Source organism: Terrapene carolina, unplaced genomic scaffold (assembly GCF_002925995.2).
Source record: "Terrapene carolina triunguis isolate 2854851 unplaced genomic scaffold, T_m_triunguis-2.0 Scaffold714, whole genome shotgun sequence".
NCBI classification, from domain to species: Eukaryota; Metazoa; Chordata; order Testudines; family Emydidae; genus Terrapene; species Terrapene triunguis.
Genome location: NW_020665065.1, coordinates 13,732,474 through 13,751,255, shown reverse-complemented (window position 1 = coordinate 13,751,255; position 18,782 = coordinate 13,732,474). Strand labels below are relative to the sequence as shown.

Below are 18,782 nucleotides of genomic sequence, written 5' to 3'. Positions count from 1 at the left end.
CAAAGCAAGGAACAGAGCAGGCGAAGGAGAGAGAAAGGGGGCAGGACAGCAGGGAATGGGTGGGGAGGGGACTCTGTCACTCACATCGGATGGGAGTGAAGGTGGCATCGGGCCAGGGGAATGGTTCCAACTGGTACCCAACGCCTCTGCTCTTTGTACGGCCAACAGGACTGAAAAACACAGGGGATTCAAGTGGGGGACGCAGAGGGGAAATAAGGATCATTTTACCCAGCTCAATCACTCCTGCTTCCTCATCCCTGCTGAGTGCATCAGAGCCCTGAGCAGAGAAATCATCAATCGTTCCTCACACACATGCAGTCATTGCCTTTACACTGGAGCGCTGGGTCCTACAGCGCATATTACCCGCCGTGGAGAGAATTTTGAGCCCTGACCAAACCGGCTTTCGCCGAGGCCAGAGCACGTGCGACCAAGTACTCGTGCTGACCACATTTGTTGAAAATGGCTTCCAGAGAAACTTGAAAACAGGCGCTGTTTTCATCGATCTAACAGCAGCGTACAAAATGGTTTGGCACACTGGCCTGCTCGTGAAGGTATCACGGGTCCTGCTACCTGGGTCACAGGCATCGTTGAACTGTTCCTCCGTGATAGGCAGTTCGGAGTCCATATGGGGGAGAAGACGAGTGCTTGGAGACGACAGAGCAACGGGTTACCCCAGGGCTCTGTGCTTTCTCCAACCCGGTTCAACCTTTACGTCAATGACCTGCCAACAATGGAGTCATGAAAGTTCATTTACACAGACGACATCTGTTGCGGTACCCAGGCCTGGATGTTTCACGCGCTTGATGCCACCTTAAACTGGGACATGACAACGTTAGCGGACTACTGTAAGACTTGGCGCCTCCAGCCAAGAGTCATAAAAACAGTCTCCAGTTTGTGCCATCTTCACCACGCCAGCGCAACCCGAGAACTGAATGTTTATCTGAATGGTCAGAAGGTGAAGCATGCAGTAGAACCGATCTGTCTAGGTGTGACCTTACACCGCACACTGAGTTACCATGGCCCCCTGATGAAGACAGCAGCTAAAGTTAAGACGCGCAACAATCTTCTTAGCAAACTGGCAGGTTCGTCATGGGGTGCTCGGGCTCCAACTCTGCAGACGTCAGCTCTTGCCACCTTGTATTTGGTGGCAGAGCACTACGCACCAGTATGGAGTCGATCGTCACACACCAAACTGGTGGATACACAGTTACATGCTGCCATGCGTATCATCTCCGGCCCCGTGCGTCCAACTCCACTCCCATGGCTCCCAGTTCTGAGCAATATCGCTCCTCCGCATATCAGACGAGAGGTTGCCACTGGCAAGTGACTGGAGAAAGTCCACGCCAACTCAAGCCCGCCGCTGTACAATGACCTTTTTAAACCACTAGCTGCACGTTTGCCGTTACGTCGCCCATTATGGTCTCATCTACCACGCCAGGATGTTAGGGCGGAAACACTCTGGCGAGAGGAATGGATCTGTTATAATCCCCAACCAGTTCCTCATCGCCCACCCCACAATCTGCCCGCCTGGTTTTGACCTGCCCCGTGGAACAGGTTCCGGACCGGGCAAGGTCTCTGTGCAGCCAGCCAGTATCGCTGGGGCATTCGTGACAGCAGCTACGGCCCAGCACAGACGATTGTCAAGGAATGCCTGCTAACTAGGGTCAGCGGTGGTCTAGAAGAACTGCATCACGCCACTGAAGATGCCATCGCTTGGCTAGACGACTATGCACACGCTAAATAAAATTGCCTTTACAGCTGGATGGGCATGCGCCAAAGAAAGCCCTGCATGTAAATAACCCAGAGCTTTGGGGAAACGAACTCAGAGCTGGATCAGGCCCCTGGCTAATCATTACCCAGAGCAGGCAAAAAAGAAATGGCCTCTTGTGTAGCAAGGCTCTCACCACATTTAAAGGGACAGGTGGGCCGCTTTTAATAGGCTGTGTTTTCAAACACGCCATTGCCACCGTTAAGACGTTCAAAGATAAAATGCATCTTTCCCTATTGATATCAGCTCTTTCAGCTGGACAAAGCTCAGGCTTTGCTGCACTCTTGATGCGGTAACAATCTCTTGTCCACTCTGGAGGTGAGCAGGAGAGCCTGTCGATCCAGGAACACTGCTTGGAATTTACTGGGGCTGCCCGACCCTGCCATCACTGCAGTCAACCTCAAGGGGTGCTATTTCCACAGGCTCTTTGTACTGCCTGTGTGGAGTGGGTCCTTCCAACCTCCTATGGAGAGCAGTGGCCCTTTGGGGCATGGACTTTGTTCTGTGTTTGTACAGCACCTTACACAAAGTGGTCCTGGGCCAGGGCTAGGTCTCCTAGGGGCTACCACAATACAAATATTAAATGCCAGCTGTGACCATATCATGCATGGATGGCAGGAGGTGTCTTAGGGCCTCTCGTCCCATTGCACGCCCTAGGCATAGGCAGGCAATTGGAGTATGCCCCTGGCAACACGAGCTGCTCCTTGCCCTCTCTGATTGACCCTTCTAATTTGTAAAACAGGAGATGATGAAACTTATCTCCCTTCTAAAAATACTCTACATAAATATCATCATTACTGCAAATTCGGGAAAGCCTTCCCTGCAAACAGCTTGGTCCAATCCCCTTTCAAGCATTATTAGAGGAGGTTCCTTCTTATTTTAAGGTTTTTTTATTTTTTTTTAAACAAACAGAAGTTGAGCAATCAAACCACCCTGTGACCGGGTCAATGGCAACCTTGTCTTCTGTCAACAGTATAGACCTTTGAGTCTGGCACGGTGCTTTAAACAAAATGAGAACCACACACGACTTTTTATTTATAACACATACAAGACCTAAAAATTAAGTTTCCCAGGCAGATATACCCTCATCCTGCCCTCTTCATGCAATCTCACCATTATCAGAGCAAGAACCTTCTCCTCTGCTGCTCCGGCCATATAGATGAGCCTCTCTGTAGCCTTACGTTCACTAGGAAAAAGGTGTGTTTTTAACCTGTTAGCTAATGCATGTTCAAACCCCAGTATGGATACGACGCTGTACCCCTGGAACGGTTGTCAGCAGCAGGATGGAACCTGGGACCTCGCGATCTTATAGCCTGAACTTCCACTAGCTGAGCTAAAGAAGCCAGGTCTGTCAGACAAGGTGATAGCAGGTTCATTGACCTCTGTATGGGGCCTGGTCACAACATCCTGAGGTGTGGATTATGTAGACCAGGCAAAGTGTCGTTTTAACACATGTGGGCTGAGGGTGTACTTCAATCAGCTAACACATGTTAAAATGACAACTCACTTTGTCTACACTAGTATTTTGACATGGGACAGTTAACATGTGTTTAAAATACACCTTTTCCCCCTCTACTGCGCACATGGCCTTTAATCTTTCCATTTCAATTAACTCTCTCCACATCACTTCAAACAACAGATTCAACCAATACCTTTCACCCTTGTCCATATACTTCAACCTGAAAAAACACCACCAACAAATAATAGCGACGGACGAGGAAAGTTAACTGCATAATTGTACTATTTAAACTCAGTGAAGTGTTTAGGGATATTGAGATACATAATTATTTTGTTTATCTCAGTACACATGACACTAGATGAAAAATTCGTAGCAAAGGAAGACAATAATTTGTCTATAATTCACAGGGACTAAATACTACTGTAATGGGAAAATTAGATTAGAAAGGTCAAATAGATTGTGTGTGTTGTGCATAGGGAGGGGAAGAGATTAGACATTTATACACACACACACACACACACAGAGGGAGAGAGAGAGGTACAAAGAAAAGAAAGAAAGAAGAGATAGATGGAGAATACCTCACTGAACACATATAGTCTCTAAAGAACCTATTATTAAACGAAGGACAGGCAATAGAGAGTGATTCATTATTGAGACCTCTGCCTATGTGAAATAATGTAGGAACAAAGAGGCCAAACCCCAGGAATCCCTTTGTGTTCTAGGCATCAGAACAAGATCTAAGAAATAACCATTGCAACTTGGTTTTAGAGGAGAAAGGGAAGAAGACTACAGGCAGGAAGGCAGAGATTGTGCAGCACAGACAGGCGGAGGGATGGCCTTGTGGTTAAGGGACTGGACTGGGACTCTGGAGATCTGCACTCAGCTTTGCCACCTATTCTCTGAGAGATTCTGGGCAAATCACTTAATCTCTGTGGGCCTCAGTTCCTCATCTGTAAAATGGGGATAACAATTTTTCCTTTGTCCATCTACTTACACTGTAATGTTTTCGGGGCAAGGGCCTTCTCTTACCATGTTTGTACAGTGCCTAGTACAATGGGGTCTCAATCATCTTGGTGCTACTATAATTCAAATAGTTAACAGTAAGTAATAATTATCTTTATTACTCGTGATAATGGATTAATTAAAAGTAATCCAGCTCGCTTTCCCTAGCTCAGGCTGGGTAGGTAGGGCAAGCACAGGAAACACATTTTTGTAATCTAAGCTGAATCCAAGGCGATATGAAAGACAAAGAAACATGAAAGTCCCTGAGTCACTTTTCACAGCAGAACTGCACCTTGACATTTGTAAGGGGTGCCCTGGGCTTCCCTTTAGCTTGATCTTAGCTTCAAAATCTTCTCTAATTCTCTGGAATACTAAGGGCCAGTGAGCACTGAAGTCCATGGGAGTCTTTCCACTGGTCCTTGAGTCAAGCTCTAATTCTCTAATGCCGGGAACGGCATCTCCTCACGAGGCCACAGCACTCAGACCTCAGCAACACGCTGTGAAAGAAGAACGCGGAGACCAGCTTGTCACATTAACATTCACTTAATTTTTGCTGTATCTACGTCCCAGCCAGGAAATTTGATATCGTCACCACTACTGACCCCTAACATTCATCAACCCCATGCACAGTTTACACACACAACAGTCATCCTGTCTCTATACTTTGATATAGACCAGGGGCGGGCAAACTTTTTGGCCTGAGGGCCGCATCCGGTTTCCAAAATTGTATGGAGGGCCAGTTGTGCTTCCCCAAACAGCCAGGCGTGGCCCAACCCCACCCCCATCCAACCCCCCTTTCTCGCCCCCTGATGACCCCCCCCCCAGGACTCCTGCCCCATCCAAGTCCCCCCCTGTTCCCTGTCCTCCGACTGCCCCCTGAACCCCTGCCCCTGACTGCCCCCTGCTGCCCCATCCAACTCCCCCTCTCATTCCTGACTGGCCCCCCCCGGGACCCTTGCCCCCATTCAACCCCCCCCCGCTCTCTGACCACCCCTGAACTCCCCTGCCCCCTATCCAATCCCCCCTGCCCCCTTTCTGCGCTGCCTGGAGCACCGGTGGCTGGCGGCGCTACAGCCTCACCGCCCAGAGCGCCAGGACAGGCAGCCGCGCTGCCCGGCTGGAGCCAGCCACGCCACCGTGCAGCACAGAGCACCGGGTCAGGCTGGGCTCTGCAACTGCGCTGCCCCAGGAGCTCACAGCCCCGCCGCACAGAGCATTGCGCCAGCGTCGGAGTGAGCTGAGGCTGCGGGGAAGGGGGAACAGCGGGGGAGGGGCCGGGGGGTAGCCTCCTGGGGCAGGAGCTCAGGGGCCGGGCAGGAGGGTCCCGCGGGCCGGATGTGGCCCGCGGGCCGTAGTTTGCCCACCTCTGATATAGACTCAGTCTTCAGGCTCAGTCTTCAACGGCGACTTCATAATAAAGTTGTACGTTGGCGCAGAACCTTTTCTCAGGAAGGATCCGGAAGTGCTTTACAGACGGTTTGCCCAGGAACTGTGGAACAGAGTCCCCGCTGGGGCTGAGTGCAGCAGTTGTTTCAGAGAATAATGAAACACTGTGCAAAATGAGTTAGGACAGGTAGTCAGTCAGCGCGCCAGATCTCAGGGCAAATTTCCATAGTTGGATTGGAACTGCCCTAACTGGAACTGAACCAGTAATATGTTGCTAAAGTGCTCCAGGGCCTTTACTGAACATAATCATTTTACATCTCTTCTGAGAAAGAGACCCTTCAGAAGTATAGGCCATACTTCTTGCGACCCTCAGGGGGGGTGGTCCAGTACTCATCAAGGACTATATAGACTGAAATCTCTTTGGGGCAATGTGTCACATATATTGACATTATAGATCCCAAACTGTCCCTTGGTTCTGGGTCTATATGGAGTCTAGAGCAACGGGGCCCTGATCCACAACTAGGGCCCCAAGGTGCTACCGTAATACAAATGATCATTATAATCAGGGACTGGCCTCCACTGTCCAATGCCATTGTGTTTTCACATATTAAAGGAGATGTTAAATATATGTTGGCACACAGGGTCCTCAGGTTAACCATGACCCCACTCACCATCTACACTGAGCAGTAACATGTCTATTATCATGTTATAACATGTCGTCACTTCCCAGTGTAAACTAATCCTTAGAGGGGAAAGTGCAACCTACCGAATCATCAACCTCTTTCCCATAGCACCTTAAGGTTATCCTTGGAGGTAACTCAAGCATCCACCAGGCCAGACTGCTTTGCTAGGGACAGCTGATCGGCCCACCTCCTGAAGTGATCTGACTGAGGTCTGTGGAAACAGTGTGTCCTACCACTGAGTAGGCATTGCAAAATCCCAACAAGCAGGCAGCCGACTTTATAAATCTAACAAACACCTGCTCCTGATTCATTTTATCCCAAGAATATTGGTGCTTCCAACACCAAGTAAACCGAGAATGCAGGAATGTAATAGTGAATACTCTATCATTATCCTACGTTTGCAGCAGCTCTCTATTTAATCAGAATTCCCTTTAGAAGATCTTCTTTAGTGCGAATACTGGCAGACAGCAATTCACTCACTAAACAGATTCCTTTATTGCAAAACAAAAGAGTCTCTGGGAAAAAAAAATCAAATCAAAGTCAGTGTTGGTTGAAAATATTGCTGTAGGGATTCAAATATAATTTGTGTTACACATAAAACACTTGCAGTGACTGGATGAGCAAATCAGCTTAGTCTTTTGTTGGGATTAATAAGGTAGGTCTTTGAAAAGCTGATTGGGTTTTTGTACAGAGTCCTGTGCTTCTAATAGGGAGGTAAAAACAATCTGGACAATCTTTATAGATAGGTTCCACTCTACAAAGCAGGCTGGGAAGTCTGTGTATCCATTTCCACAATGAAATATATTTTGTTGTGGCCAGCCTGGCCCTCAAATGGGATTAAGCAACCACAAAAGAGGCGGCAATGGAAGGAGAGAAATAAATAAATAAATAATCAGAGCTTCAGGCTCTCTCTTAAAACAGAGTTGTAAGTGCTTTGCTGAACGAGGATGGACGGAAGCAGGCACTTAAGTGTTCTTCTGAATTAGGGCCTTAGTCCATTCCTTTTTACTGAGCCAAGTTTGTTCCCTATGCTACAGTCTCCAGTACTGAGTCCTGCATAGTTTGAAACCTCCCAAGAAACAAGGCTTCTGTCACTTCCCAAGGGGGACGGCTGTACAATCTAAGAGAGCTCATTCATCCAGGTCTTTTCCATCTCAAGCGCCTACAATTCTGCAAAAAACCTGGGTACAGCCAATTCCCACAAGGCAGCCTATCAATAATACAACTGTCCACATCGGCTCTTGCTGGCTATTTACTTGTTAGACAGACAACCTGACTCTAGAGGGGGTCTGAAGTCAAGTCTCTTTCAAATGCAGTCCCTAAAAGTCATGATAGTCTTGAAAGTGCGGTTAGCACAATCCAGGGTCACAGAATCGGAATGCTAATGTAGGCAGGGGTTAATGGGCTGCAGCTCAAAAGGGTGTTACTTGGACAGCAGGTGATCAAAAATAGGGATGGTGTATGATGGGATGAGCACCCAAGGAAGGAACAATGGGATAAAGACAAGCAGACCACACATCTGTGTTCTATTAGGGATCAAGAAAACCTCTTGGGTCATTCATTCAAACACCCAGCGGTGCCTGGATTCAACCTATATTCTGCTAAATAAATAGAATGTTTATCCAATTTATTTATATGAAAACAAAGGAAAGTCAGAACTCTGTTCCTTTCCCCCACAGAAGGGTCTTAGTGAGGGAAAAGGACACTGCGTGCAGCTTATCACCTTGCTTCTGTTGCATTAAGCACTAACAAAAGCGTGAGAAATGTATTTCAACACAGAAAGAGGGACGATTAATCCGTATTTTGCATTCAGACTATTACAAAGCAAACCCCTTCAGGAGACCTCCGGAGTTTAAGAACTGAGAAAAGTGTTGTCTCAGCATTTTGTGGGATTGTAGTTTTAATATTTAAATACTCATCAGGAGAAGTAACATCGCAGTACACGAATTTTCTATCTCCAGATGAGAATTAACATCTGTCACTAACCACTTGGCCAGCATCAACCTGGTGTCAGTGAAGCAAAGTTATGCAAAAGTGAGGCTGTTAAAATTACTGAAGCCTAGTAAAACAAACACTCCAGGCGAAGCTATTCCAGATCTCAATGCTTCCCTCCGCTTTAAGCACCAGGTATTCCATATCCATCCTAACCTTCTGCATTGCACTTGTAGGTTTAAAATCAACAGCAAGAATAGGCTTCTATCATTTTCCCACTAACAATCGTAAGTGTCAATTTACACCATCTATACACTGCTGTAAGAGCACCTTGGCATTTATTGTGTACAGGGCCTAGAAGAATACATGTGACATATTTTGCTTTTACACAGAGATAGGGTAGCCTAGTGGATGGAGCACTGAACTGAGAGTCAGGAAAGCTGAGTTTTATTCCGGGCTCTGCTAATGACCAGGAACGGGTTACCGAGGGAGGTGGTGAAATCTCCATCCTTAGAGGTTTTTAAGGCCTGGCTTGACAAAGCCCTGGCTGGGATGATTTAGTGGGGGTTGGTCCTCCTTTGAGCAGGGGATTGGACTAGATGACCTCCTGAGGTCTCTTCCAACCCTCATCTTCTATGATTCTATGACCTTCTGTGTGACCTTCACTTTTTGTGCCCGTTTTTTCTCTCACTCTTTGCCTTGTCAATTTAGACTGGAAGCTTTTCCAGGCAGTGGCTCTCTCTCACTATGTATTCTTATAGGGCTCAGCACTTCTGTCATACAAATAATAAATGTTCAACTACATTAAAGATACAGATTTATTTCTTATTCCTCATTGTGTGTAACAGCTTTTTAGAAGGTGGACAATAAAAAGCTCTGTCCCTGCTAACGCTCTCCCAGCAATCACACACACATGCGTTTACTTTATGATGTTTCAGATTAAGTAAAAGCCAATTTGGTTGCCTCTGTTTAAGTCCCTGCCTGTATAGCAGGGTGCCTGATTTCTCTGCTGGCACACAAGTGCACCACCTGCCCCAGACCAGCAGGGGGAGATCACACATTGCTTTTTAGCATGACACACCAAAATTCTGGATATTTAATTTTTTTGTTAAAGAAAAAATTAGGAACTGCCATGACTGCCAGAATCAATGATTCACTCAGTGTAGTATCCTATCTCCTACAATGACAAACTTCAGCAGACAACCCCGTCAGTAGGTGCCTTTCTCAGCCTGCTCTACAAACACAGCCATAGAGTATGCAAAGTGCAAACACCCTCTTCTCCAAGCGTGGCTTTACCAAAAAGGAAAACGGCAAGAAAATAACGTTCAACACAAACCCTCTTCCCAGGCTTCACAGCTCCTTGATTTCCTTCTCGGGACCGCTCAGACCACACCCTGGATCTTCTCTCTTCTAAACAGCTCATCCTGCTGCTAAGGTGTCCAGTTTTTGACCAGAAAGTTTGGTTAAAAAAGGAAACCTGATAGTGTCCGATAAGATCTACTGACTGGACACCCAAAGTTCGGTTACTGAGGGCGGGGGAGGTGCTGTGTCATCACTCAGCTGGGGCCTCCTCCTGCCTGCGTCGGGCAGCTGCAGCTCCCAGCCCTAGCTCCACAGCCAAGTCCTCCTGACCTGGCAATCCTACCCACTGCCCTTATATTAAGGTGGGATAACCAGTTACACCTGCCCGGAGACGTGAGATGGACCCATGCAATTCTCTCTCAGAAGGATCAAGACCTGGTAACAGAGTGGGATGTTTCAGGAAACAATGGCCAATATATTAACCCAGGGGTAGGCAACCTATGGCACGCGTGCCGAAGGCGGCACGCAAGCTGATTTTCAGTGGCACTCACACTGCCCGGGTCCTGGTCACCAGTCCGGGGGGCTCTGCATTTTAATTTAATTTTAAATGAAGCTTCTTAAATATTTTAAAAACCTTATTTACTTTACATACACAATAGTTTAGTTATATATTATAGACTTCTAGAAAGAGACCTTCTAAAAACGTTAAAATGTATGACTGGCACGCGAAACCTTAAATTAGCGTGAATAAATGAAGACTCGGCACACCACTTCTGAAAGGTTGCCGACCCCTGTATTAACCCATACAGTGCAGCCGGTGGAGCAATACTATCCTAGGGGGGTTACTGCCTCGTGACCCATCAGCTTCTACGCTAAGTAGAAGGTTGAATTGCTTTTGTTGTTATTTTCTTAGCTAGTGTACATACAAGTACTCTGTTATTCAAACATCTAATCACTACCTCCTTTTTATTTGCAAATTTCTAACATATAATAGTTACTTACCAAACTACTGTTTTCACTGACCTATTTGCCTCCACAGTAACTATTTCAAAGCAGCTTTCTACCAAGTCTGCATGCCTTGGGTTGCAATGGATTATTTCCATAAAAAGTTGATGCAGCCTTTTGCTCGTGGCAGGATTCCAGAGTCTATTTGTAAAATAAATCAGACTGTAAAATAATTAAAAACGAGGGGGGAGACTGCATGCAACCTGGAGCTGCTCAGAATGACAGTCGCAAGCTTACGCTACAGCCCCATCCTCTCCACCTCCAATACACCACTTGTGCTCGGGGGTTGGGGGGGAGCTATATTAGAGCAACCTATGGCTCTCGCATGCAGTACCTGTGTGAAGGAATTCTCCCCTAGCCAGAATTTTTTTTCAGCCCCCTGTATACCACTGCAGGGGCATACAGTGGCCATAGGGAGGTGGGGAACGCTCCCAAGATTTAAAAAATACTTTAATATCTATATAGTTTTATAAACATTCCACACAAAGCATTAAAGATTGAAAAAAATTCCACGTGCTTTTAAAAAACAAAGAACTAGAGGTGGATGAACTATTCCGAACGTTTGGTTTTGTCAATGAAATTTGGACTTTATTTGGGACCTTTTTGAAATTTTTAATACTTGCTAAATTTGTCATGCTAATACATTTTTGGGAATTTTTTGTCATGCTAATAATTTTTTGGGAACTTTTTGAAATTTTTAATACTTGCTTAATTTGTCATGCTAATAATTTTTCAATGAAAACTTTATATGAAAAATGCCAGCTGACTTAGGGTGACCAGATGTCCTGATTTTATAGGAACAGCCCTGATATTTGGATCCTTTCCTTATATAGGCGCCTATCACCCCCCACCCCATCCCGATTTTTCACACTTGCTATCTAGACACCTTAAGGTGATTGGTTGTTGCAGTGAGAGATTGTTTCATCTTTTTCTATGATTAGTAATTTCGTAACACCACTTTATGGTTGGTCACTTGGTGCCATATGGTATTTCCTCTTCTCTTCCAAAACGACGGCACAATTCCTGCATGTGACCTGTGTGAGCAGATCCAGCGTAGCAAACTCTCGCAATATTCTCATGAGTCTTGCAATATTTGGAAAACATGAACCCTAAAGGTTCAAATACCAGAAGGCAAATAAAAAGTCCCCACATTTAAGTTGGACTCACTTTTTTTCTTTTTGAGAATCTGACTAATGATTTTTGAATGCTTATGGATGGCAATACTGCAGATCTATGCACCTGCAGATCACTGCACGTTCTCTGCCTGAATTGGTTTCAAAACATTCCTAAAGTAGTTTTTCTTTAGCATATTTGGCAATTGCAGAATACATGATGGTGTGGTATAAAGGTTTTATTGGCATTCGTTCAGGATCAGCTGCATAACTTCATCACAAGATTAATGTGCCATTCCTAAATTCACGTTGAAAAAAATGTTTATTCCACTCCACACTAATATGTATTCTATGGACATTAATTATATACGTATATATTTACACACACACACAATCACTAGGGCTCTACCAAATTCACGGCTGGTGAAATCTGGTCTCCCCCCATGAAATCTGTATAGTATAGGGTAAAAGCACACAAGACCAGATTTCATGGGGGAGACCAGGGTTTCACAAATTGGGGGTCCTGACCCAAAAGGGAGTTGCGGGGAGGGTCACAAGGTTATTGGGGGGGGGAGGGTGTCACAGCATTGCCACCCCTTACTTCTGCGATGCCTTCAGAGCTGAGCGGTCGGAGAGCGGCGACTGCTGACTGAGGGCCCAGCTTTGCAGGCAGCAGCGCAGAAGTCAGGGTGGCAATACCATGCCATCCTTCCTTCCTTCTGCGCTGCTGCTAGCGGCGGCTCTGCCTTCAGCGCTGGGCTCCCAGCAGCCGCCGCTCTCCAGCTGCCCAGCTCTGAAGGCAGCGCCACCACCAGCAGCGCAGAAGTAAGGGTAGCAGTACCACAACTCCCCCTACAATAACCCCTCCCCCAACTCCTTTTCGGGTCAGAACCCCTACAATTACAACACTGAAATTTCAGATTTAAATAGCTGAAATCATGAAATTTACTTTTTAAAATCCTATGACTGTGAAATTGACCAAAATGGACCATGAATTTGGTAGGGGGCCCCAACAATCACACACAATAGAAACCAACAAGGTAACACAACAAGCAAACCTCAATCTCTTTCTCTATCAAGCTCTCTCTCAAGCCAAACACTCAATGCAAATAAAACAAGGAATTCTTAAAACAACTCTAAAACCCAGACAAGCAGCACAAAACAGGGGGAGGTGCATTCCACAGGGCTGCTATCATGACAGATCAGAAAAAGGACAGGGAGGGAAAGGTTAGTGAAACGAGAGAAATGCTAACATGGCATTTAAAAAACAAAATCTGCAGTGAGGCATGCGGTGAAACACATTTCCTGGCCCCTATCGATCCCTGGGTTGTGTTCTGTTTACGGTTTCCACCCCCCTAGAGTTTTCAAGACAGATGTGCAGGACTGCAGGGAACTTTCACAGATGAGCTGCTCTCCCTTCTTTAAGAGTTTAGGGTTTTTTCTGGCTAGATGAATGCTCTGTCAGCTGCACTGGGATGGAACAAGAGCTGCAGTCAAGGCTACATATCCATGTATTTTCTGGGGATATTGAATCCAGGAGAGCATTCCAGATTCTCAGCGAGATCTGGGAAGAGGTGGATTGAGACTAAAATGCGGCTTCCAAAACTTCATCCTCTGATCACCTGAACATCCAGCAGCCCTCTTCCCCCATCCTCCCCTCTAGACACTCTTCATCCCAATCCCATGCCTTTAAGCTTCCTCTCCCATCTCCTTCCCAAATGAAATGCTTTGCAGCCCCACTCCCTAAGACACTTCCTACCACTGGAGTTCTTGGAACCCTCCTCCCCAGATAAACTCAGTTCCAAGACTTGACTTCAGTGGGTGTTGAACCAGGCCCTGAACTACAGGGGGGTTTCGAGAGTGCATTTCACACAGCTGTATCACTCGGTTTAAAAACAGATTTTAAAATAGTTGGTACTCTCCATGGATTGGAATAAGATGACCCTGAGAGAATATGAATAGCTACAGGCCAGATACTCGGCTGGTATTAACTGGCGTAGCTCCACTGAAATCAATACAGCTATGCTGGATTTACACCAGCTGAGGATCTGTCCCTATTTCTCTTTTCCTTTTGCCAATTTTATCTTCCATTTGACAGTCATTGATTCCCCAGCCATTATTGCTAGCGAGGAGCTGAAAGTCATTAATGTGCTTTTAAAATAACAGCTGCAATTTACATAGCATTTTTCTCCAGCTCAAGCATCATTGTGCACCAACACTATCAGTGCACCTCTGGAGAGCTCTAGGAAATTGCATTTGAGTTAACTGCCGCTATACGGGGGTGAGGAAGAGTGATGGACAGACGAAGCACATCCTGCTAACTAGTAACTCCAGAGAGATTTTATCGATCTCCCAAGACCTGCACTTATTACAGCGTTACCAGCTTCTGCGATCACAAGTCTCATTATATTTGTTTTTTTTTTCCAGGTGCTAGAGCCTGGGGGCATCTGATTAGAGGAGAAACTTGGCTTTCAGTTAAAAATAAAAAGAAATTTCCAGCTCTCGTCATTCTGGAGTGAGCCTGAAAATGGGAACCCTAAAGGTTCGGAAACCAAAAGGCACGAGAAAAGAACCCCAAATTCATTTTTCTTTAATTCTCTGCCATGGCTCCAGTGAAGCCACCAACAGCCTCTGAGGCTCCCTGCTTGATCAAAGCCCCAGCAAACTCATCCATTTCTAGCTGGCCTAGCCACCACTACAGGGGGACAAAGTGCCACTCCGAGCAAGCGGGGGCTTCATTTATATTTAGATCGGCAACTTTGCCAGCATTTGAGATAGGAGTTCCTTCCCTGACTGGTAGGTGGATTGGAACCATCAGGATAGTCTGTTGGCTCTGCGTACAAAATGGTGCTTCCTGATTTCATTTACAGTTCATTAATAGAAGGGACGTTTTTTATTATCTTGTGCTGTAAAAAACCCACTCTCCACATTCCAGTGATGTCCCAATGAGCATCTACCAGTAACCTAGCTTCACATTTCTTTTCCTGCCTTGCTACATTTGTTCTACAGCAGCGGTTCTGGGCTCAGGACCCATTTGTAAATAGTGATGGCCTCTTGCAACCCCGTAAATAGGCCAGGGAGTGATGGGTCCTGCCTAGGGTGACCAGACAGCAAGTGTGAAAAATCAGGACGGGGGTGGGGGGGTTATAGGAGCCTATATAAGAAAAAGATCCAAAACTCAGGACTGTTCCTATAAAATCGGGACATCTGGTCGCCCTAGTCCTGCCCCTTCGGGGGAGTAGGAGGCCCAGAGTGGGAGATGAGTCCTGCCCTGGGATGGGGGTAGGAGACTCTGGAGGGGGATCATTCCAGAGCCCACCCCACACTCCCCCTGCAGTGGTGGCTCCTGCGGCTCTGGTCCCATGGGGCTGGCTGGGCTCAGTTCCCCGCTCCGGGCTGTCTACACTCTGGGGTTGCAGCGCTGCTCAGGTTTGACCCCGCCCCCACAATGGGGGCCAGCTGGGCCAAATTTGAGTGAGTGGTGTTGTGACCAGGCACATGGGGTCACAGCATCACTCACTCAAATTTGGCCTGGCTGGCCCCCCATCATCATGACAGAGCAACGGCTGGGCCAAACCTGAGCAGCATTGAGACCCCAGAGGTAGAACCCTGCATGGATACCCAATTTATATCCACAGAGAGATAAAGCGGATATTCATGGAGCTGCAGGGCCCTAGCAACAAGGAGTGAGACCAGCAGGGCCATGGCCAGGAACCACAGCGGTAAAAATCAGCAGCACATTGGGCCTCGGCGCTGGAGGAGCCAGCGCCCAGCCCAGGCATCTCCTCCGGCGTGGCTGTACTGCCCCTAGTCCTGCCCACTCGAGCGGGCACCAGGCTCACCAGCCGCTGTCCCTGGTCACGCCAGTGTGGTGAGCTTCTTACGGACATAAATTGTGTATCTGTGCACGGCTCTACCCGGAGGTCACAATAACAGTTGTGGGTTCTATTCCGAGCTGATCCGTTGAGGGACCTTGGAGAAGTTACCACCTGCCTTTGAAAAATTCACCCTCCTGAGGACCATAGCTAGGCTGACCTAGTTCCTGGTGTAGATGTGGCTAGGTTGAAATTCCTCCTTCAACACAACTACTGCCACTCAGAGAGGTGGATTATCTACCTCGATGCAAACACCCATCTGTCGATGCAGAAAACATCTACATTATGGCCCGTAGCACCGACATGCCCTCAGTTTCCCCCTCAATAAGGAGAACTCTTCCCAACCTCACAGGGGTATTGTGAGGTTTAATTCATGCTTGAAAGTGAGTCCCAGACAAAAGACACTACGCAAGAGCCAAAAAAAATTCATAGCCAAAGGGGAGGTAACTGTGCTATATTAGGGATTATTTGAACATCTTTCTGAGTCTCAAAGTTGGGATTCATCCATCCCTGGTGTGACTCTTCTATTGCTCTTTTCCTACAGGCCTGATATGGTGGCGTTAGCAGATGTTGCCTGACAGCTGCTGCTTGCTTGGTTTTTTTTTCCTAAACAACCAACAGCCGCCACAGATTGTAGTTTTTCATACTTTGGGCCCATAAATTCCTTTTATGCCCATTGCATTCAGATTACACCTGCCTGCAATTTATCCCCTACGTTTTGTAGCTGGGTAGAAAGCATCTTAATCCTATGTGCACTTTCAGCAATATCATTCGGCTTTGCTTTCTCATTTCGTATCCCAAGCTGCACCTCCGGCACTCACAGGGAGTTGATTTGCTTCCCCGGCTGTGATAAGGCCAGCCGCTATGCACTTGACCTTCAAATCTCCAAGACGAGATAGGGGATGTCTGCACTTCAGGCTGGGAAGTGATTCTTAGCTTGAGGAGACATACCCATGCTCGCTTGCTAAAAATAGAGAGTTACCAAGGTGGTGCAAGTGGTGGGAGGAGCTAGCTGCCCAAATACAGACCTAGCTCCTTGGATGGGTATGAACTCAGGAGGCTTGCCCTGCCTGCCGTTTGCACTGCTGTAGTTACATTTTATTTTCTGGGCATGAGCTCAATTAGACCTTGGAATCACACCCCCTTGACCTTGGAATCACACCCCCTTGACCTTGGAATCACACCCCCATGCCAAGTGTCGACAGACCCTTACTCACCTCAAGAGTTTTTCATTCTTCCTCTTCAACGTCTTTGTTGTTTTCCCCCCGCTTCCCTTCCCGTACGACACTCAGTCCCTCTGCTTTGGGGACACGTTTGCCAGAGACCCAACTCAAACTAAGGGGAGCAACTTGCATTTTTCCTGAGCCGGTTCTCACACCACGAATTAGAGCGGCTAAAACGTCCTAGGAGATCCTCTTGCCCGTCCCTCTGCTGCTTTAGACTGCCACTTTGTGTCAATCATTTAAATCACCACCACTCTTCTTAAGGGACCAAGCAGCATCACAATACAATAAATCGTTGATAGGGACACTGATCCCCATACTGCATGCCTTGAACCTCGCAAGCTCTGTTGTTTCAACCAATAATCTTTTCTTACAACCATCTTACAAGGTGGTTTAATTTTAAAGCCAAGTATTTACTTTCCCATGGGCAGTAGGATCAAATCCAGAAACTAGACAGATTTTTTTTACCAACTGGTGCTTCTTACCATCACAGCCTATGCAAGATCAGAAATAACACTGCACCCCATGTAACAGTGCAGCTCAATGCACTGAAAAGCCAAATGCAAAATCTTTTATTTCAACCTTACCTAAGGGCTTAGAGCAGCAACAGAAGAGGATTTAGGCCAGGTCTGCACTCAAAAGTTAAGTCGACCAGCTACGTCGCTCAGGGGTGTGAGAAACCCACACTTTGAGTGACACAGTTACGTTGATCTAACACCAGTGTAGGCAGCGCTAGGCCCACAGACGAATTCTTTTGTCAACTAGCTACCACCTCTCGGGGAGGTGAATTAATTACAGGGACAGGAGACTGGAGTGAGTGGCTACACTGAAGCAGCTACAATGCTGCAGCCGTGTTTCAAGCATACACTAGCCCTGAGCCCTAGTTCTCATGCTGCGTAAACTGGCGTGGTAGTTTATTAATGTTTTCATTTGGAGACATAGGCTCATTCTCTCCAATACTCAGACAAGGCATGCAAGTCACCGGGAGACAAAGGCAAAGCCATGAGCAAGTTCATTGCCACCTTCAAGAGGAAACTTGATGGATTTGTAATATAATTTTCCAGGTTAAACGATCTCACGAGCATTGTGAGCAGGGCCGGCTCCAGGGTTTTGGCCGCCCCAAGCAGCCAAAACCAAAAAAAAAAAAAAAAAAAAGCCGCGATCGCGATCTAAAAAAAGACGCGATCGCGATCTGCAGCGGCAATTCGGCGGGAGGTCCTTCACTCCCAGGCGGAGTGAGGGACCGTCCGCCGAATTGCCGCCCCTGTCCGGAACGGCCGCCCCAAGCACCTGCTTGAGAAGCTGGTGCCTGGAGCCGGCCCTGATTGTGAGCTGGAAACCAGTAGCCGTTGTGGTTAGCTTGATCCCATTATTACCTCACACAGGAGACAAAGAGCAGCTCTGCAAAGAGACAACACTGATCTTCTTCTGGACAAGAGTAGGGACGACAACAAAATGTCCTCAGTTGTATTCGTGTGCAGGTTGGTCATGGCCATTCCTGGTCATTCTGCCATTGGCAGCACATTGTCCAGCTTACAGGGTGACAGTGCTCACAGACAGTATTGTAATTTTAAAAAAAAAAAAATCACCCAAATCTACAGTGGCTAGAGACACAAATAAAGGTACAACGTCCTGAACAACCTATCAAAAGGAGGAATCGTAGCCAGCTCTATTAAGAAAACCTTGGCTCTGCTAGGATGGGTCACTGGCCACCCAAGTTTCTCCCTCTCTCTCTCTCTCTCTCTCTCTCTCTCTCTCTCTCACACACACACACACACACACACGTTTCCATCTCAAAGAGACAAAGCAAGGCAAAAGTCTGGGGGGGGAAAACAACCAAGGAAATAAGAAAGCAGAATGATTTATTTCAACCCAGGGAAACAGAAAAGCTAAGCCTGTGGGATTCAGCTAAGCTGGACTCAGCCCCTCCCCTGCCAGCGCCCCACCCCCCTCACTCTGCCCCCATCACTACACCAAGCCCTGGCCGAAACTCAAGGCATCAGTGCATTATCTGTTACGTCTCTGCAGCTTTTCT

At 47.0% G+C, this 18,782-nt stretch overlaps 1 protein-coding gene across 4 annotated transcripts in view; it reads right to left on the bottom strand.

Annotated features, from left to right (window-relative positions):
• LOC112104185 (kazrin) overlaps positions 1-18,782 on the bottom strand; it is a 400,475-nt gene that overhangs the window by 133,621 nt on the left and 248,072 nt on the right. The gene's annotated exons all lie outside the window — the stretch shown is intronic.